The sequence below is a fragment of the Phascolarctos cinereus genome, unplaced genomic scaffold, assembly GCF_003287225.1.
Source record: "Phascolarctos cinereus isolate Bilbo 61053 unplaced genomic scaffold, phaCin_HiC Scaffold_4;HRSCAF=312, whole genome shotgun sequence".
Taxonomy (NCBI): Eukaryota; Metazoa; Chordata; class Mammalia; order Diprotodontia; family Phascolarctidae; genus Phascolarctos; species Phascolarctos cinereus.
In genome coordinates, this window is record NW_027555847.1 from 333,268,887 (window position 1) to 333,287,239 (window position 18,353).

Genomic DNA, 18,353 nt, shown 5'->3' on the forward strand with positions numbered 1-18,353 from the left:
AGTATTTATTAAGTACTTGCTGTCTTTCCAGTACTGCGGTAAGAAGGGGAGGTAGATAAAGTAGAAGTAATCCATGCCTTGAAGAAGTTTACATTCTATGGGGGAGAAATATACACATACATAGATGTATACAAGATGCATGCAGAGTAGATACAGAGTTCCCTTAGAGGTGAAGACACTGACAGCTGGGTAACAGAGAAGGGACGAAGGAGGCACTTGAGATGAGAAAGCCAAGAACTCTAAGAGGGTGAGGTGAGGAGAGGAGAGTATCCTAGGCATGGGGGACAGCTAGTGCAAAAGCAGAAACAAGGGTGACATGCTATTTGTAAGGAGTGGTAAGAAGGTCAGTAAGGCTGTACCTTTTTTAAAAAAATATTTTCTTTTTAATTTATGGAATAAAACAAGCATTTCCATAACATAATAAAAAAAGATTACACATGAAACTGCAAATCTATTATGTATAACTTGCTATTCTTTTAAAATATATAATAAAGTTATATACACACATATGTGGTGTGTGTGTGTGTGTGTGTGTGTGTGTGTGTGTGTGTGTCTAATGGTAGCCATCTCTCAGGTGAAGGGGAGGGAAGGAAAAAAAGGAAAAAAAAAGAAATTTATGAGGCTGTACCTTAAAGTGCTTGCAGGAGACTAATGTGTAAGAAGACTGGAAAAATAGGAAAGGGCTGGATTGTAGAAGAGCTTCAAATGAAAACCAGAGATTATGTTGGATCCTAAAGATAAATGGGAGCCATTGGAGTTTACTGAGGTGGCAGGAAGGAGGACAACAGTCAGAAGCGTACATTAGCTGCTGTGTGGAAAATGGAATGGAGTGGAGAGAGTGGCTTCAGACCAGGAGATCGGTTAGGAAGCTGTTGAAATAATACAGGTGAGAGATGACTAGGGCCTGATGGTAGAGGTGGTGGTCACTGTGGATAGAGTGGTGACTGGAAGCAGAGGAAAATGCTGTGGAAATAGAAATAACAAATTTTGACAACCAATTGAATATGTGGGGTAAGTGAGAATATGGAGTCAAGGATGACACAAGGTTATGAACGTTTGTGACAGTAAGGATAGATAGCAAATTTAGAAGAGGCATTGGTTTTAGGGGAAAGATAATAATAACTTCTGCTTTAGACATGTTGAGTTTGAAATGTACAGAACATCTAGTTTGTATTATCTGATATGTGGTTAATCATGTGTAACTAGAGCTCAGGAGAGAAACTGTCTGAACTCATAGACCTAGGAGCACCTTATCCAACAAAGGACTAAACTAAACCAAAATAAACCAGTTCAGTTAAGCTAGTATGACTGTACCTGCAATGTTCTACACCATAATCCATCCCTTTTGCGGAAAAAAAAAAGCAATGAAGTGTATTTTTTTCCATTTCTCTTCTGGAGCTAAACAATTACATGTCATTTTCTTTCTTTCTTTCTTTCTTTCTTTCTTTCTTTCTTTCTTTCTTTCTTTCTTTCTCTCTCTCTCTCTTCTCTCTCTCTCTCTTCTCTCTCTCTCTTCTCTCTCTCCTTCCTTCCTTCCTTCCTTCCTCCTCCCTCCTCCTTCCTTCCTTCTTCCTTCCTTCCTTTCTTCTTCCTTCTTCCTTCCTTCCTTCCTTCCTTCCTTCCTTCCTTCCTTCCTTCCTTCCTTCCTTCCTTCCTTCTCTATCCCCTTTCATATCGTTGTGATTATATATATATATATATATATTACATACACACACACACACATATATATATATATGTATATACGTATATACATATATATATATGTGTGTGTGTGTGTGTGTGTATGTATATATATATATATACATACACACACACACATATATATATATGTATATACGTATATACATATATATATATATATATATATATATATATATATATTTTCCCCCTAGTTATACTTACCTTACTTTGCATCAGTTCATATTGTTCTTCATCATGAGGTAGTTCTGATGGGATCATAGGAACAGCATGGAATCCTGAATAAATTTAGAGAGAAATATGGAGTACAAGACACTAAGAAGTGTGGAGTAGAATCTTCACTTAAGCAGAGGGGAAATATGGGGAAAGAGGAAGTCATGACACATGAGAAGAACATATTGGAGAATTATTGGGTTTTTTTTTCTGTTTGATTAATGATACACAAGAACCCTTGGTTGATCGGTTCTCTCTTATAATGTACTTAGATTAAGTGGTTCTTGTTTTATGTGGCATTTATAGTGGATTCAAGCCTGGTCAATAAAAATTGATTTTTTTTTGCCAGTAAGCTTTGGAGGCTTTGATTATGCTTAGGTTAATCTCTTAAGTGGCTAGTGCTAAGACCTATACACACCGTATGTCTGGTATAATTGATCTAGAAATATCAGTGCTAACTGTGATAAACTTCTGTTTTAGAGGAGAGGTTTTATTGTCAGCGGCATTTTGATATTGAATTTAGAATGGTAATTAACCAAATAGATAGTCTCAGGCCATTTAAAATTTTAAGTTGCTTTCAAAGCCTGTTTTTTCTTGTCTTTGTATAGTAGATTGTGTGAAGACAATGAAGGAGGACACATAGAAAGAAAGGAATGAATTACTAAATTCTTTAAGGCATATAATAATAGTGGAAAATTTGGCCCTATTTTGTCTGGATAATTAATCTTTGAAATGTTGTGCATCCTTCATTCTCAAATGACATCATGAGGATGATGTCTTGATTTGCTCATGAATTGGATTTAAGTGAGGTAGAGCTGCACAGTTCTCAGGCTCCATCTCTCCTCCAGAGTCATAGAAATCCAGTGGCAAGACAAAAGTCAAGATGACTGGCATTGGCCCAGAGCATAGTGTGCAATACTTCTAGTTCTCCTGCCTCTGGTTAATGGAGATTTTTCAAATCATGTTTGTTTTGTATGATTTTGCAATGTACACTTTTGATTGTTTTAGTGATTCTGTTTGCATCCCTATAGTGATTTTGTATATTGTTTTCTTGGTTCTGCTTAATTCATTTTGCATCAGTTCATATAGATACTCCCATGCTCCTTTTTTATTCATCATTTCTTACACACAGTAATATTCTATCACATTCATGTACCACAGTTAGTTTAGCTATTCCCCAATTGATGAACCTTCATTTTGTTTCCAATTCTTTACCATCACAAAAAGCACTACTACAAATATTTTGGTGTATATGTAGACTTTCTTATCATCCACCTTCTTTGAACCTAAATCTAGTAATTAACATTCTTGTTCAAAGCATAGGGATGTTTTAGTTACTTTATTTTCATAATTTCAAATTGCTTTCCAAAATATTTATTGTTGTTGATTAGTCATTTCTCACTTTTTGTGACTTCATTTGGGGTTTTCTTGGCAAAGATACTGGAGTGGTTTGCCATTTCCTTCTCCAGCTCATTTTACAGATGGGGAAACTGAGGCAAATAGAGTTGAGTGACTTGCCCAGAGTCACAAAGCTAGTGAGTGTCTGAAGCCAAATTTGAAATCAGGTCCTCCTGACTCCTGTGCCAGCACTCTATTCACTATACCATCTAGCTTGTTGTTTCCCTCATTGGAACATGAACTCCTTGAGAGCACAAGTTGATGTCATTGTTGTTGTTTTTGCCTTTATTTGCATCCCTGGTGCTTGATGCAGTTCCTCATCCATAGTAGGCACTTAATAAATGCTTTTTGGCTTGACTTAACTTTATACATGTTAAATGTGTTGGCCATGTTATGTGTAGGTAAAGATGAAGACATTGTTAAATAACTCTAGAATCTTTCTTGTCCCTCTCGAGGGGACATTTTGATTCCAGCCTGGAGGAGAGTAGGACAAAGGACCATAAGGCTGTTTACTCTGCTGTCATCTGTAAAAGGAGACTAGGCTAGAATTATATCTATCTGCCCTCCTCCCAATATTCCTGACTTAGGAGTTAAGCACGCATGCTCACATGGGAACGCATATACTGTGTGTGTGTGTGTGTGTGTGTGCGTGCGCGTGTGCGTGTGTGTGTTTTACGTTCAAGCCACTTTACTGCTTGCTATCCCTTAAAGGGAGAGTGCTAACCTCAAGCTTATACTCATAGGCTTAACTCCTTCCTACCAAATGCTCGTGACACAAAGGACTGTCACAAATAGCATGAGTAAACCCATTTATCCAAGCACAGAGTAAACAAAAATTGGATGTTACACGGAATAGAATTATACAGAAAGTTCATGGAGTGAAGGCACTTTCCTACTCTGAGTAAGATAACTTAACCAAGAGAGAAGTCCTGCTCTCACCCAGAGGGAAATTGTCTGGAGCTTCTAGCAAGGTGAGCTGAGAATCAGTAGTATGATGAAGCACCAGCTCCTCTGTAAGTAGCTGTTTTGCCAAGTCTATTCTCTTCCCATCTGGAACTTTGTGCATTCTTCTCAAGCAAGGAATGATGAAAGTGTCTTTACTCCAAAGCTCTTGTCCATCTCCACATCTCTTGAAGTCCCAGGATCACTGTGCTACCAAGTGTTTGAGCAGACATTCAAACCTCAGTCCAGAACTCTATTTACTGTAGGAAGCTGTCTCCTCATTCTCACTTATTACTGAACCCTGAAATAGCTTTGTACCTCTAGCATCTACTTCCTAGGTCCTTGAGCACAAATTCCCTCCTAGAAGTTCAGGTTTCTTTCTTTCTCTAATGTGAACTTACTTTTTACGTTATTGCTACTAAGGAATCTATCCTCTTGCTATTTAATTAAACCCTTTGAAAAGCCTTGTTTTAAATTGTTTCATCTTTCTCTGGTTCCAAACATTTAGATACTCTTGTTTTTATTATTTCTTTGAGTCAGTATCCAGGATTGGGGGGGGGGGCAATGAAAAGGCCTCTCTTATTTTTCCACATTCATCTTGTTTTTGCAGATCACCAATGGATTGCACACAAGGGAAAAAAAAACATAGCTAATAGAAGATCAAGTTGCACTGTTATCTACACTTAGGCACGCTCACTTACTGCAACTGCAAATTCATGATGCCATGATTTTGTAAATATAAACTTTGTCACATATAACACTTAGGATTAGGCCCACACATTTACTAGCTTGGTCCTCTTAGATGAGAATGAAGAGTTAATTTTCTTTTCCCTAGCTTTCAACTTAATGGATTTCATAATATCCTTTACTGAGATTATTTCTACAACTGTATTTTCTTCTCTATTGGATTATAAACCCCCTAGAGGTTAGAGAACAAGTCTTTTATTTCCTTGCCGTCCTCTCACAGAGCTTTGTACAGTGCCTTGCACATGGTAGATGACCAATAAATATTTACCAAGTGAATGAATGCACAAGAGTCCCAATTGTTTTGACTATTTTTTCCCCCGGTTTACCTCTAGGGTCAGCTGTAGCAGATGTGAGTTCATCTTTATGGTGTCATTCAGAGTGTCGTTTTGTGTACCACTTCCTGACTGTCTCACCATCTGTACTTAGACATTCCCTCCCTCTTCCATCCCCAAATCCCCTTAGAGCTCCACACATTCTCTCTACCTGTCAGCCTAAGAAGTGTGTAGTGGAACAATCCTCATAGGGATATGTCGCAATCTGCATGACTAGCAAGTGTGGGTGGTTTTGTAACGTATTAACGACAAAGACAATAAGAGGCTCACGTTGCTAAATGTCCATGCCCCCATGATAGTGGAAGGATGTTACAAAAATACAACCAGATACCTTTAGATGAGGAATGAAAACTTCATTCTTATTACTGGGTTGGCATGGATATTTAGCAGACTATAGATGAGCAGTGGGTGCTGAGACAGGCCATTTATGGGACTTTTTCTGGTCTGGAGGGCAAATGATTCTCCATGCGGTTTTTGCCTCCTTGAAAAAATTACTACTGTCTTGTGTGTGACTCTTCAATAGGAATGAAAAATCAAACCCATTTCAGCAGAGGGGTCAGAGCACATTTGCTCTTAGGGACATGCATCTCTCTATACCAGGGATTACTCGAGCCATACTGTAAGAAGGTGAGGGACTTATACTCAAGGAGAGTTGTCCCATTTCATGTGGGGAGGTGCTGAATGCTGTCAGCATCTTCTGACAATCTGAAGCAAGTTTCTCTCAAGTCACTCTGTTCTTCAAACCACTGAAATGGCTGAAAGGGAAAGCAAAATCCCTATTGTCTCTTTTAGTCTCTTGTCATTTTATTAGGGAAGCAAATGGTAAATGTCTTCAGACACATTTAAAGCTGATGAGTGAGCTGCAAACAAAACAGAAACTTTAAAACATTATCCCAAAACTTGACAGAGTAGAGCAAAAGATGACATACCCATTTTTAAAAATCAGGATTATTATTACTTTTTATCTTTGTTTATAGAGGTTTGAAGTAGCTCAGAGATTGCTGGTGTCAAAAGAACTGTCCTGACACAATCAAAACATGAGATCTTTCAGCTTAATAATACTCTTGAGGGAGGGGGGAGGAGGAGAGGGGGAAGTGGGATGTATGAATAAATCCAAGTAACTACAGGATAAATGGCATTTACAGCATGCCCTTGCTTAAGATGCTACACTGGCTCTGAGATATCTATTATGTTTTAGCAAATCCAGACTTTGCCCTCATCCTCCTCCCTTGTGGCTTCTCTCACCCTAACTCAGTTTGCGATAAATCTATACAGTATAATGTGGGATAAGCAGTGGGGTTGGGACCTGGACCTATGAGTTCATTGGTAGAGGGAACTCCCAGAAAAGGAAATGCCCTCTGACAATGCAGGCTGGCACCTTCTCTGCAACTCAGAATTTTAGAGAATTGCCTACAACAGAGTGGTCAAACTTCCAGTCCAGAGGAGCTACAGCTAAACCAGATTAAAATGTAATATGATTGTAATGGAATACTACTATGCTGTAAGGAATGATGAGCTCTATTACCTTAGAAAAAAACATGGAAAGACTTACACGAAATAATGAAGAATAAAATGAGCTGAACCAAGAGAACATTGTATGCAGTAACTTCAATATTGTTTTAAGAACAACTTTGAGTGACTGAGTCATTTGACTATTGCAAATACCCAAATTAACTAAAAAGGGCATGTGAAGGAAGATGCTATCCAGGGAAAGAACTGATAAATAGAAGTATGTATAGAATGATTTTACACACCCATCCACACACACACACACACACACACACACACACACACACACACACACATCTAATGGTAGACATCTAGGGTGGTGGGGGGAGGGAAAGAAAAAAAGGAAAATAAATTTACAGCAAGTAGTACATAATAGATTTGCAATTTCATGTGCAATAATTTTTATTACACTGTTATTATAATGTCTATGTTATGTATAATGTATATGTATATACAGTATATACACATACACTGTGTATATGCACTATATACACAATGTATATGTATATACAGTATATACACATACACTGTGTATATGCACTATATACACATACACTGTGTATATACACTATATACACATATACTGTGTATATACATTATCTCTTCTCCAAAATCTACCCCTCCTCTGAACTTCCCTATTCTTTTCAAAGGCACTGGTTTCATCCTGAACTTTTCATTCTTATGTAACCCACATATCTAATCAGTTACCAGAGCTTGTCATTTCTAGATCCATCACACCTCTCCCTATAGGTTTTCTTCTCTCCACTTGCACAGCCACCTAATCTAGTTCAGAACCTCATTACCTCTTGGTGAGACTATTGCAAAAGTGTTCTACTTGCTCAACCTGCCTCAAGTCTTTCCTCTATGCATTGTCTCCTTAAAAAAACTGCCAAAACAATATTTCTAAAGCAGTAGTATTATTCACTCAATGAAATTCAGTGGCTCCCTATCACCTCTAGGGTCTCATCACAACCTGGCCCCTTATCTTTTCAATCATCTTAGATATTACTCTCCTACATGTACTTTGAAATCCAACCACTTGTTATTGTTGGGGTTTTCTTGGTGAAGATACTAGAGTGTTTTGTCACTTCTTTCTCCAGCTCATTTTACAGATGAGGAAACTGAGGCAAATAGGGGTAAGTGACTTGCCCAGGGTTACATACCTAGTAAATGTCTGAGGCCAGATTTGAACTCGGAGAGATGAGTCTTCCTGACTCCAGGCCTCTTACTCTATCCACTGCACCACCTACATATATGCTAAAGTCCAACCATGCTGTCCCACTTAATATTTATTTCGCACACACAACACTCTGTCTTCTACTCTGTGCCTTTGTACTGACTGCCCCCTTATGTTTAGAATGTGCTCCTTCCTTACCTATGCCTCTTAGAATCTGTAGCTCCCTTCAATGCTGCCTTTTTAAAGAAGTCTTTCTCAGTTCTTACCCTACCCCACATTGTTAGTTTCTCCCCTCTACAGTTATCTTGTATTTTCTCTGATTTTTTTCTCATATATTCATGTACACATTGTCTACCCTATTAAAAGGCAGAACTATTGCTGTTTTTACTTTTTGCTTTTTATCTACTTTACTTGGCACATAACAATGAATTTTTTTTATTGCTTGATTGATTGATGATCTCTCTAAGGTCCCTTCTAATTCTGGCATTCCTTGATGCTTGCAACATCCTGAGCTCTATGAGAATTATTGGACTGATTGACGATTCTTTCCAAGAGCTAGAAGAGAATTTTCTTTCTTTTTATTACCATTTAATTTTTTAATAATTATTGAATTAAGCATTTGATCAAACCAGCATGATTCCAATGGTAATTTATCATCTTGTCAGGCTCTTCTTTTATTCTTTCCCTTTGTTATGTGTTAATCTTAGACAAACAGCTTCTGAAATATTGACTAACACATTTTGAATTATTATGGTTGAGCATCATTACAATTGCTACTTCTTCATTTCATACCCTCACCTAGAGGAATAATTTTGGTAGTATCAGGTATATGGACATGTCTCTGAGCATTTGTAAAAAGAATGAAAACCATCAATTAAAATGTTTGTACTTCCCATCCTGGCAATTAGTTATCTTGCAAGAGCAGCAAAGCAGCTATAACAGTGTTTTCCACAAAAATCATCACTTGGTTTTTATCCCATCTTCTAAGAGAGCATTTTATTATAAAAATGAGATGATCTCTCATCTCTGAAAGTATCTTCCATTTATCAAGATGGGAGTAGCTTCAGGGCAGACTAGGTCCTCTTAAGGTACACCAAGCCAGGGGAAGTGGTTAGTGTTTTAGGAAAACATTTTTCATCCCATTGATAATTTAAATGCCTGTGGAAGGCCATAGAATGCCAATACCAGGTAGCTCTGCCCAAAAGAGACTGCAGCAACCCCCACCATGCCTATAGGATAGCTTTGTCCTTTATGTCTGGGGGACCCTGTGGCAAAGAGAAAAAAAAAAGCTGCTAAAAATAAAATGCATTTCCTCAGAACAGCTAGTGCAAAGGCTGAGGTTCCTGAGCTGCAGGCCACTCAATTAAAAATTTTAAAGTTGGATCCTACAGAATAGTTTCAGGCAGCAGGATTCTGGGTGCTTTGAGGTTGAATTTGAGCCATCAGTTTTATTTCAACAGATTAGTGTTGGATGCTAATAGCAATTCTGTGTTTTAAGCATGTCTGTTATTTGTGGTGATACATTTTCTGGTGATTGTTTTTACACTCCAATTAGTATTGTTTTTTTACCAATATGGTTTTCTATCTGACTATGAGTAGAGTCACTGAAAAAGGATTTTCTCTGATCAAGAGTCTGGGAAGGCCATAGCAAGAGAGATCGTGGCTCAAGCCCTTTGTTCCGATACGTTGCCCACCATACTGTAATGGATACCTATTCCTCCTTAAAACGGAACTAAGGGGATAAGGAATCCTATAAAGGGTAGCTTCCATTTTTAAACAGAAGGACTTTTCTTTAGAAGGAGAAGGAAAATACAAGACATCTGAAATGGATTCAGTAAATTGTTTCCCAGCTAGTTCCCACTTTCCTGGGTTTCACTCTGATTTCCCCTGCATAACTCTCATCAATTTCAACTGTAGCAGACCTCTTTAAAACCCAAAGGAGTATGTGTTGAACATTCATTCATTTCTCAACGGCTCTGAACAGTGGCATCAGTTTCAATTTCATGCTTGCCCAATCCCTTACCAGCCAACAGTGTTTTCCAGGGCTTCCTCTTTCTTCTCTCAAAGTCTGATAGTACCAGATCACCACCTACCCCCCAATGTATTCTTCCTTTTGTGGATATCTCAACATTTCAAGGGGAGATTGGTTAGAAGTTATACCATAGCAAACCTATATTTGATATTTTGCAAGTTTTGAGGAAGGGATCCTACAAAGTCCTGCTAAAATTCTTCTAAGCCCGGAGAATACTAATATGTCAACCTTAGCTTGGGTTTTGAAATAAGACTTCATCATGGAATTAATAATATAATTATAATTTATTTATAAATACATGCATAGTATGTGGATTTTATACTTTGCATTCACCTTCAGGTAAAGATGTTTCACTCTAACTTCCTTTGACTCTTTCATATATGAACATAGGTAAAATTATTGAATTAAGATGTTACAGAGATATTCTCCCTAAAAACTGGGCATTTTTTTTTTACCTAAAGACAGACCAGGATCCTTAGCTAACTATTGTCACTGTTCAGTGTCTTACTATAGATAATAATTTGAAGGCTTATCCACCCTAGCACCCAAGCACATGTGAGGACACCTTTATTTGAAATATACAGGGATGTATTTCATACATTTCAAGAAAATATTTTTGTTATGTTTCTAAGATAAAGGATCTGTACAGTACTGAAAACAAAGAAAACACTTTTCTTTAGGTGAAAAAAAAACCAGTAGCAAAATTCAAGCAACAATAAACTCGTTTGAAGTATGATCAGGTACAGAACAGGACAGATAATGACTACTGGGTCACAGTGAGAGATTGTCAATAGAATAGATAAGTTTTTGGGGAGCGAGTAGTAGAGTGGTTTAAGATCTTGCTACTATACTTGCTACTTACAATCAAAAATAGTATAAGATGTGGGAATACCTGGTTCCATGGTATTAAATATTATAAAGCATGGGCGAAATAAAAGAAAAAAAGCAAAGCCACATCAGCTTTTTGTGATTTGCAATCAACTACAACAAATAAAGGTGTTACAATGATAGGAATGGACCTCCTCTTTAGCTATGTAGATTGAAGACTACAATTAAAAAAGCATTCTGCTTTGCAGAGTAGCCTTTCAGGAAAAAAAAAAGATTCAAATTGATTTAAGATGGTGAAAGAAAATGGAAATGATTTGAGTAGTAAAAAGACTTTTACTGCAAGGGTTGGTTGGTTCTATCACTTTAAAAATTAAGATCAGTTGCACAATGTTCAAACTACTAGAGAGCTGACTATTATAGATGAGGATATGATAGCTAAATATCCCGATTTTAGCTACTGAAAAATATTGTAAGGAAAAAAGTATTATGTTTAAGGCATTACTGATTTTAAATAATGTCCCAGGTCATCCATTTATGCTTGGCTCGTTGTATGAGAAGGAGGGCATGCAAATTCTCTAAGACATGGAATACATTCTCTGCATGCATGTGTATATGCATATATGCATACATGTATGTAAGTAAGGATATGTATATATCTGCATATTTTTCAATGACATGTAAAAACAATTTTTGAATTTTTAAAGAAAAAGCTTGAGTTCCAAATTATCTTCCTCTTTTCCTGAACCCCCCTCAATGAGAAGACAAATGATTTGATATAGGTCATACATATACAGTTGTACAAAACATATTTCCATATTTGTTTTGTTGTGAAAGAAAATACAAACATTAAAAAAGAGCAAAAATATGCTTCAGTGTAAAGATTTAATACAATTAGATCATTGTATTGCTGCAAATAGCTATGTTTAATCATCATACAATTGTTATTGAATATAGTGTTATCCTGGTTCTGCTCACTTTCCTTTGTATTAGTTCATATAAGTCTTTATTTTTTTAAGGTTTTCTAAAACCACCTGCTCATCATTTCTTATAGCACAATAGTATTCCATTGCAATCATATGCTATCCCTTGTTCAGCCAACTCTCCAACTGATGGGCACCCCCTCAATTTCTAATTCTTTGCCACTACTAGAAGAGCAGCTATATATTTTTGTATATACATGTCCTTTTCCTTTTTTTTTCTTTTTTAACCTCTTTGGAATATAGACTTAGTAGTGGTATTATTGGGTCAAAGAGTATACACAGTTTTATAGAGCTTTGGGCATAGTTCCAAATTGTTCTCCAGAATGGTTATATCAGTTCACAACCCTACAAACAGACCATTGGTGTCCCCATTTCCCCACATCCCTTCCAGCATGTATCATTTTCCTTTTTTGTCGTATTAGCCAATCTGATAGGTATGAAGTGGTACCTCAGAGTTGTTTTAATTTACAATTCTCTAATCAGTTATGATTTAGATAATTTTTATTTGACTAGCTTTCATCTGAAAGCTACTTGTTCATATCGTTAGACCATTTATCAATTGGGGAAAAACACATACTCTGCTCTCCTGGTTTCTCTCTCTCTCTCTCTCTCTCTCTCTCTCTCTCTCTCTCTCTCTCACTCTCTCTCTCTCATTCTCTCTTCACCTTGTGCCTTCTCAAAAGTGTTCTGCTTCTATCACCTTCCTCAATCTGCCCTCCCTTCTTTCAGCAACCCCCAACCTCTTATCCCCCTCTGCTTTTACTTCCCTGTAGAATAAATAGGATACTCTGTAGGATAAGGTAAGATATATTTCCATACCCAACTGAATGTATATGTTATTTGTTCTTTACGACATTCTGACGAAAGTAAGGTTCAAGTGTTTTCCTCCACCTACCCATCTTTCCTTCCACTGTAAAAGCTCTTTTGCACCACTTTTATGTGGATAGTTTCCCCCCATTTTACCTCTTCCTTTCTCCCTTTCCCAGTGCATTTCTTTTTCTCAGCCTTTAATTTTATTTGGGGGGATATAATCCCATAATAGTCAATTTGTATCTTTGCCCTCTAGCTATATTCATTCTAACTGCCTTAACACTGATAAAGTTCTTAGGAGTTACAAGTATCATATTCACATGTAGTTCTTAGCAGTTACAAGTATCATCTTCAGGTATAGAAATGTAAACAGGTTAACCTTATTGAATCCCTTGTGATTTCTCTTTCCTGTTTACCTTTTTATGCTTAAGTCTTGTATTTGAAAGTGAAATTTTCTATACAGCTCTGGTGTTTTCAATGCTTGAAAGTCCTCTATTTCATTAAATATCACTTCTCCATTTGAAGGATTATATTCAGTTTTTCTACATTAGGCGATTCTTGGTTGTAATCCTAGCTCCTTTGCCCTTTGGATTATCATATGCCAAGCCCTCCAGTCTTTTAATGTAGAAGATGCTAAATCTTGTGTTAATTGGATATTCAAATTATTTCTTTCTAGTTGCTTGAAATATTTTTTTCCTTGACCTAGCAGTTCTAGAATTTGGATATAATCTTCCTAGGAGTTGTCATTTTGGGATCTTTTTCAGGAGGTAATTGATTTGAATTTTTATTTTATTTTCTGGTTCTAGGATATCAAGGCAGTTTTCCATGGTAATTTCTTGAAAATAATGTCCAGGCTCTTTTTTTTTTTGGTCATGACTTTCAAGTAGTCTGGTAATTCTTAATTATCTTTCTTCAATCTGTTTTCCAGGTTGTTTGTCTTTTTCCAATGAAATATTTCACATTTTCTATTTTTTATTTTTTTATTTTGTTTTATTGTTTCTTGATGTCCCATGGAGTCATTAGCTTCCACTTCCCAATTCTAATTTTTAAGGAATTTTTTTAAGTGTGCTGATGTGGCCTGTGCCTAGGATGGGGATTATAAATTTTGAGTAAGTTTGAATCAGATGAGATCTTTTCATGGTTTCAATTTAGGTATTCCATTTAAATATTTGACATGTTTTTCTTGAGAATTTGGAGAAATTCAGAGTTGTGAAAACCTACCCTCAGATTGTTAGGGCATGGAAATCTAATATATCATATAACATAGACCTGATATATTACATTTATCAATCTATATGAGACATAATCTAAACATTTATATTATGTATACATATATGTCATATGATATATAACAGATTTATTATATATAAGTATATACTAACACATATATGTATACACATACACATAAATATATTATTTACATATCAGTTTTCCCTCCTCAGATGAGCTAAGAACATATTTCCTAAACAGTTTTCTCCAAATTCTCAAGAAAAGCATGTAAAATATTTAAATGTGATACCTAAATTAAAACCATGAAAAGATACCATCTGATTTAGCCTTGCTCATAGTTTAAAATCATTGATTTAAAAAGACTATTACCTTGCTTTTTTGGGAAAGAAATGCACTGACAATAACAAATTTCAGTTAAGCATTGAGATCTTTCACCATATGTGTGTATAATATGCTATGCCTACATGTTAAACATAAGTCTAAATATATTAATAAGTATGAAAGCATTGAAAATTAAGTGTTTTTTTCTTCTTGCTTTAGAATCACCTGAAAACTAGGAAAGTGTTGAGCACATACTTTTCTCAATAAATCAGTTGAATTCTGAGATTAAATCATAGTCATGATTTCAGTCTCTTTGATATATTTAAGTGCATATGGCTCCAATAACCTCATAGCCAGTTGTGATTTGGATCTGACTGTTTAGCTACTTTTGAAGTGGGAGGAAGAAGAGTGATGGTGCTGACTTCTTTCCCAAGGAATTTTTGTCCTGAGCCAATTTAGGACAAGCAGTGCTATTGTGAAGAAGTCATCCTCTGTAGACACTAAAAAAAAAATCTAGAGAACAATTTGATGACAGAATCTTTTTGACGGAGCTGGCAAATTCACCGAATACAAAACCTAAAGTGTTTACAATAGTTGTTATAAGAATCTTGTAAATAGGGAAGAGACATTGAAATCTCTTGGGTTTTAGATTGAGGATTGCTGTAGTAGTTTAGAAGTGGCTTACATCTGTATGAATAGAATCATCTTTATTCCTATTTTGATTTAGTTTAACAAGTAATGTGATAGCAGCTGATGTTTGTATGGCATATCATAAAACACCCAACAGCTGTCCTCAAATTTGATGCTCACAACAGTACCATGAGGTACGCCAGGAATTAACTATCCCCATAGTACAAATGAGGGAAATGGAGGCACAGAAACGTTAAGTGTATTTTTTGCTTTTTTTTGCCTGCAGTTCCTAACGTAGTGTTTTACACCGAGTAGACACTGAATAAGTATTTGTTGAATTAAGCAACTTGCATAAGGTCAGATAGGTTATAAAAGGTAGAATAGAATTGGAACTGAGGTTTCCAGGTTCAAAGCCAGACATGCTTCTCTTACACCTCAGTCTGTCTCCTCTTCATTATATCACCATCTCAAAATTAATTCTGTTCTACAGCCAGCACCTAACTAGACTCTCTGGCCATCCTTTATGTCTTCTTGCTCACTTCAGTCCTCTGATTGATTTAGTGCTGGGAAAGGACCTTTGAGGTCATCCAAATTGCTTCATTTATTTGCTTGCTTCATTCTACACAATTCCAGATTCTTCTGTCAGTTTCCATCACTTTCCTGTTCCATAATCTTTAACTAAGTTGTCATTTTTCTTTCCCTTTGTTCTCCTCTACCCCTTATTTTCTCTTCTTTATTCTAATGTTCCTGTCACTCCTACAAAGAATTCTTTAATACCCCTCTACTCCTTTGCCCTTAAGATAAATAAGAACTTTTCATACTGGATTTTGAAGTTTTTTTACAGTCTGGCACTAAAATAAACTGAAGCCTAGAAAGCAATGAAATTATAAATGTCATCCACCTCTTCATTTTTCTTATAGTCAAATAAGAGCTAGAGAAACCTAAATAAGCATGAAAAGCCAACAATTGCTTAGAACAAAAGTAAATCAGTTAGTATGGACCCTTCACTATAATTAGGCTAACATTCTCATTATCCAACTAAGGTTATATTCTTTCAACATTTGTTTGCACCTGCTATTCCTTTCATCTGCAATTCTCTCCCCCCAATCCCTCTTCCTTCCCTCTCCAAGTAATAGAAACACAGAATTCCAGAGTTGGAAGGGACTTCAATAGCCAATAATCCAAGCTATACCTGAAATGTAATTCCCTATGTAATATACCTCACAAATGGGAGTTTGAGCATTGGCTTATTGCTAGTCTCTTGATGACAGAGGTGACTCCATCTTTAACCACTAATGGCCCCACCTACATCCTGGGAATGTGCTAGTACCCAGGATTTGTTTAGTTAGTTTTGTTTAGGCAGGGAACGCTATGCTGTCTTGATGATAATCACCTTGGCAAATATCACCTAACCGAGGTCTGAACGTTAACAAATTTTCCTAATCACAGTGCCCTAAGTGATTGATAAGAGGGTAGGAAGTTCCCACAGTCTGTGCTACCTGATTCTTGTTCCCACTCAGGCCTTGTGAATCTGTAGCAACGATAATCAGATAATTAGATGAAGGACAGAGGCGCAGAGATATGGGCTGTCAGTCAGGGTATATGTCCTATGGTGCACTCAAGCAACAGCTTTTGTGCCTGTAGAACTCTGGGTCATGCTTGCATGCCAGTGACTAAACTGCCTGAGTCATTCACTTTCCTTCTCAGTACCTTACCCATACCCTCCTCACAGGCAGCCTTTGCTTGAAGACACCTCCCCCACACCTTATAAAAGGGGAACTCACTACCTTCAAAACCAGCTCATTCCATTTTTGGATGCTTCTCATTGTTAGGCAATGTTTTTCCTTTCATTTCGATTTGCTTCTTTATATAGGTATATTGCTGCTAATACTGCCCTGAGGACCAAACGGAGCAAGTCTAATCTACCTTCCTTGTGACAACCTTTAAATGCTGGAAGATAACTTTCATATCTCCTTTATATTCTCCAGACTAAATATACATTTAAAAGCACATATAGTAAAATAAAAGTGTGTGTGTGTGTATGTGTGTGTATGTGTGTATGTGTGTGTGTGTGTGTGTGTGTGTATGTGTGTGTGTGTGTGTGTGTGTGTGTAGGTGGTTCAAGTGAATAGAGCAACAGATCTGGAGTCAGGAAGAACTGAGTCCAAATCCTGTCTCAGAGAAATTACTAGCTGGGCAAGTCACATAACCCTGTTTGCCTCAGTTTCCTCATCTGTAAAATGAACTGGAGAAGGAAATAGCAAACCATTCTAGTATCTTTGCCAAGAAAACCCCAAATGGGGTTATCAAAAGTCAGATGTGACCAAAAGGGCTGAACAACAAGAACATATGTGTGTATATATTGGTGTTCATGATGGCAGGTAACCTTAGAGAGAAAGGTGCTAGCAAATGGAGGGACTTTGAAAGGCTCCTGCGAAAGGGTGTATTTGAGGTGTTTTGAATGCTGGCAAGTGGAGGGGTGAAGGGAGAAGATACTTGGCATGGGAAACAGGCATTACAAAGGCATAGAGGTGAGAGACAGTCTGTTTGGTTTCTCCAACTAGATTGTTATTATCTTCAGTGTTGGGATTTTATCTTTTTATTTTATCTTTTTGTCTCCCACAGTGTCTAGCACAGAGCTAGGCACATATAGCTACTTAGTATATACTTATTGAATTAAGTTCATCACAGCTAAGAAATGAGTGGGAAGGATGAACTGAAAATGAGCAGCTGTATACTCTATGTCACTGATATTGATCACCTAGGCATTATCTCATATATTGTTGTTTTATATAATTGATTTACTTTGGTTCTTGACAGTCTATGTTGTTTGTTGTTGTTGTTGTTTATTTGTTTGTTTATTTGTTTTCTGGTGTTTTTTTTACCCCATGCCCATCTAGGTTTCTCTATCTCTGGCTTGACTATGAAAATAATGAAAAGATAGATTTATGATTTCATTGCTTTCCAAGCTTCTGTTTATTTAAGGATGCTAAGGGGTTTTGAAAACAACTCCATTTCTGTTAACAGTTGCTAAGACCTTTGCTTGTATCGTCTATTTTAATTAGCCTTATGGTCCTGGGATGGGGAACCTTAAGCCTCAGGCCACATGTGCCTTCTAGGTCCTCAAGTGTGGCCCTTTGACTGAATCCAAACTTCACAGGACAAATCCCCTTAATAAAAGGATTTGTTCTATAAAATTTGAACTCAGTCAAAAGCCTATACCCAAGGACCCAGAAGGCCATAAGTGGCCTCAAGGCTGCAGGTTCCCCATCCTAGGAGTTTACGTCCCTTTCTTTAGGCAAATTTCTTAAGGGCCAATATTCTCTTTGCTAAAGAAAACTTTTGCAATATACGTATCAAAGGTCCAACTCCATTTTCTGAAAAGTTAACATAAACATGGCTTACAATGAATGTCCCAAATTGTCATCTTTGCCAATGCAAAATGAAGCCAGACTGTTGGCTACCAAAGTCCTCTAGCCCAGCAGCAGTAAAGTAGCTTGGAA

General features: G+C 36.8%; 1 protein-coding gene across 4 annotated transcripts in view; it reads left to right on the plus strand.

The window, feature by feature from the left end:
* LOC110222317 (3',5'-cyclic-AMP phosphodiesterase 4D-like) overlaps nt 1-18,353 on the plus strand; it is a 798,164-nt gene that overhangs the window by 440,044 nt on the left and 339,767 nt on the right. The gene's annotated exons all lie outside the window — the stretch shown is intronic.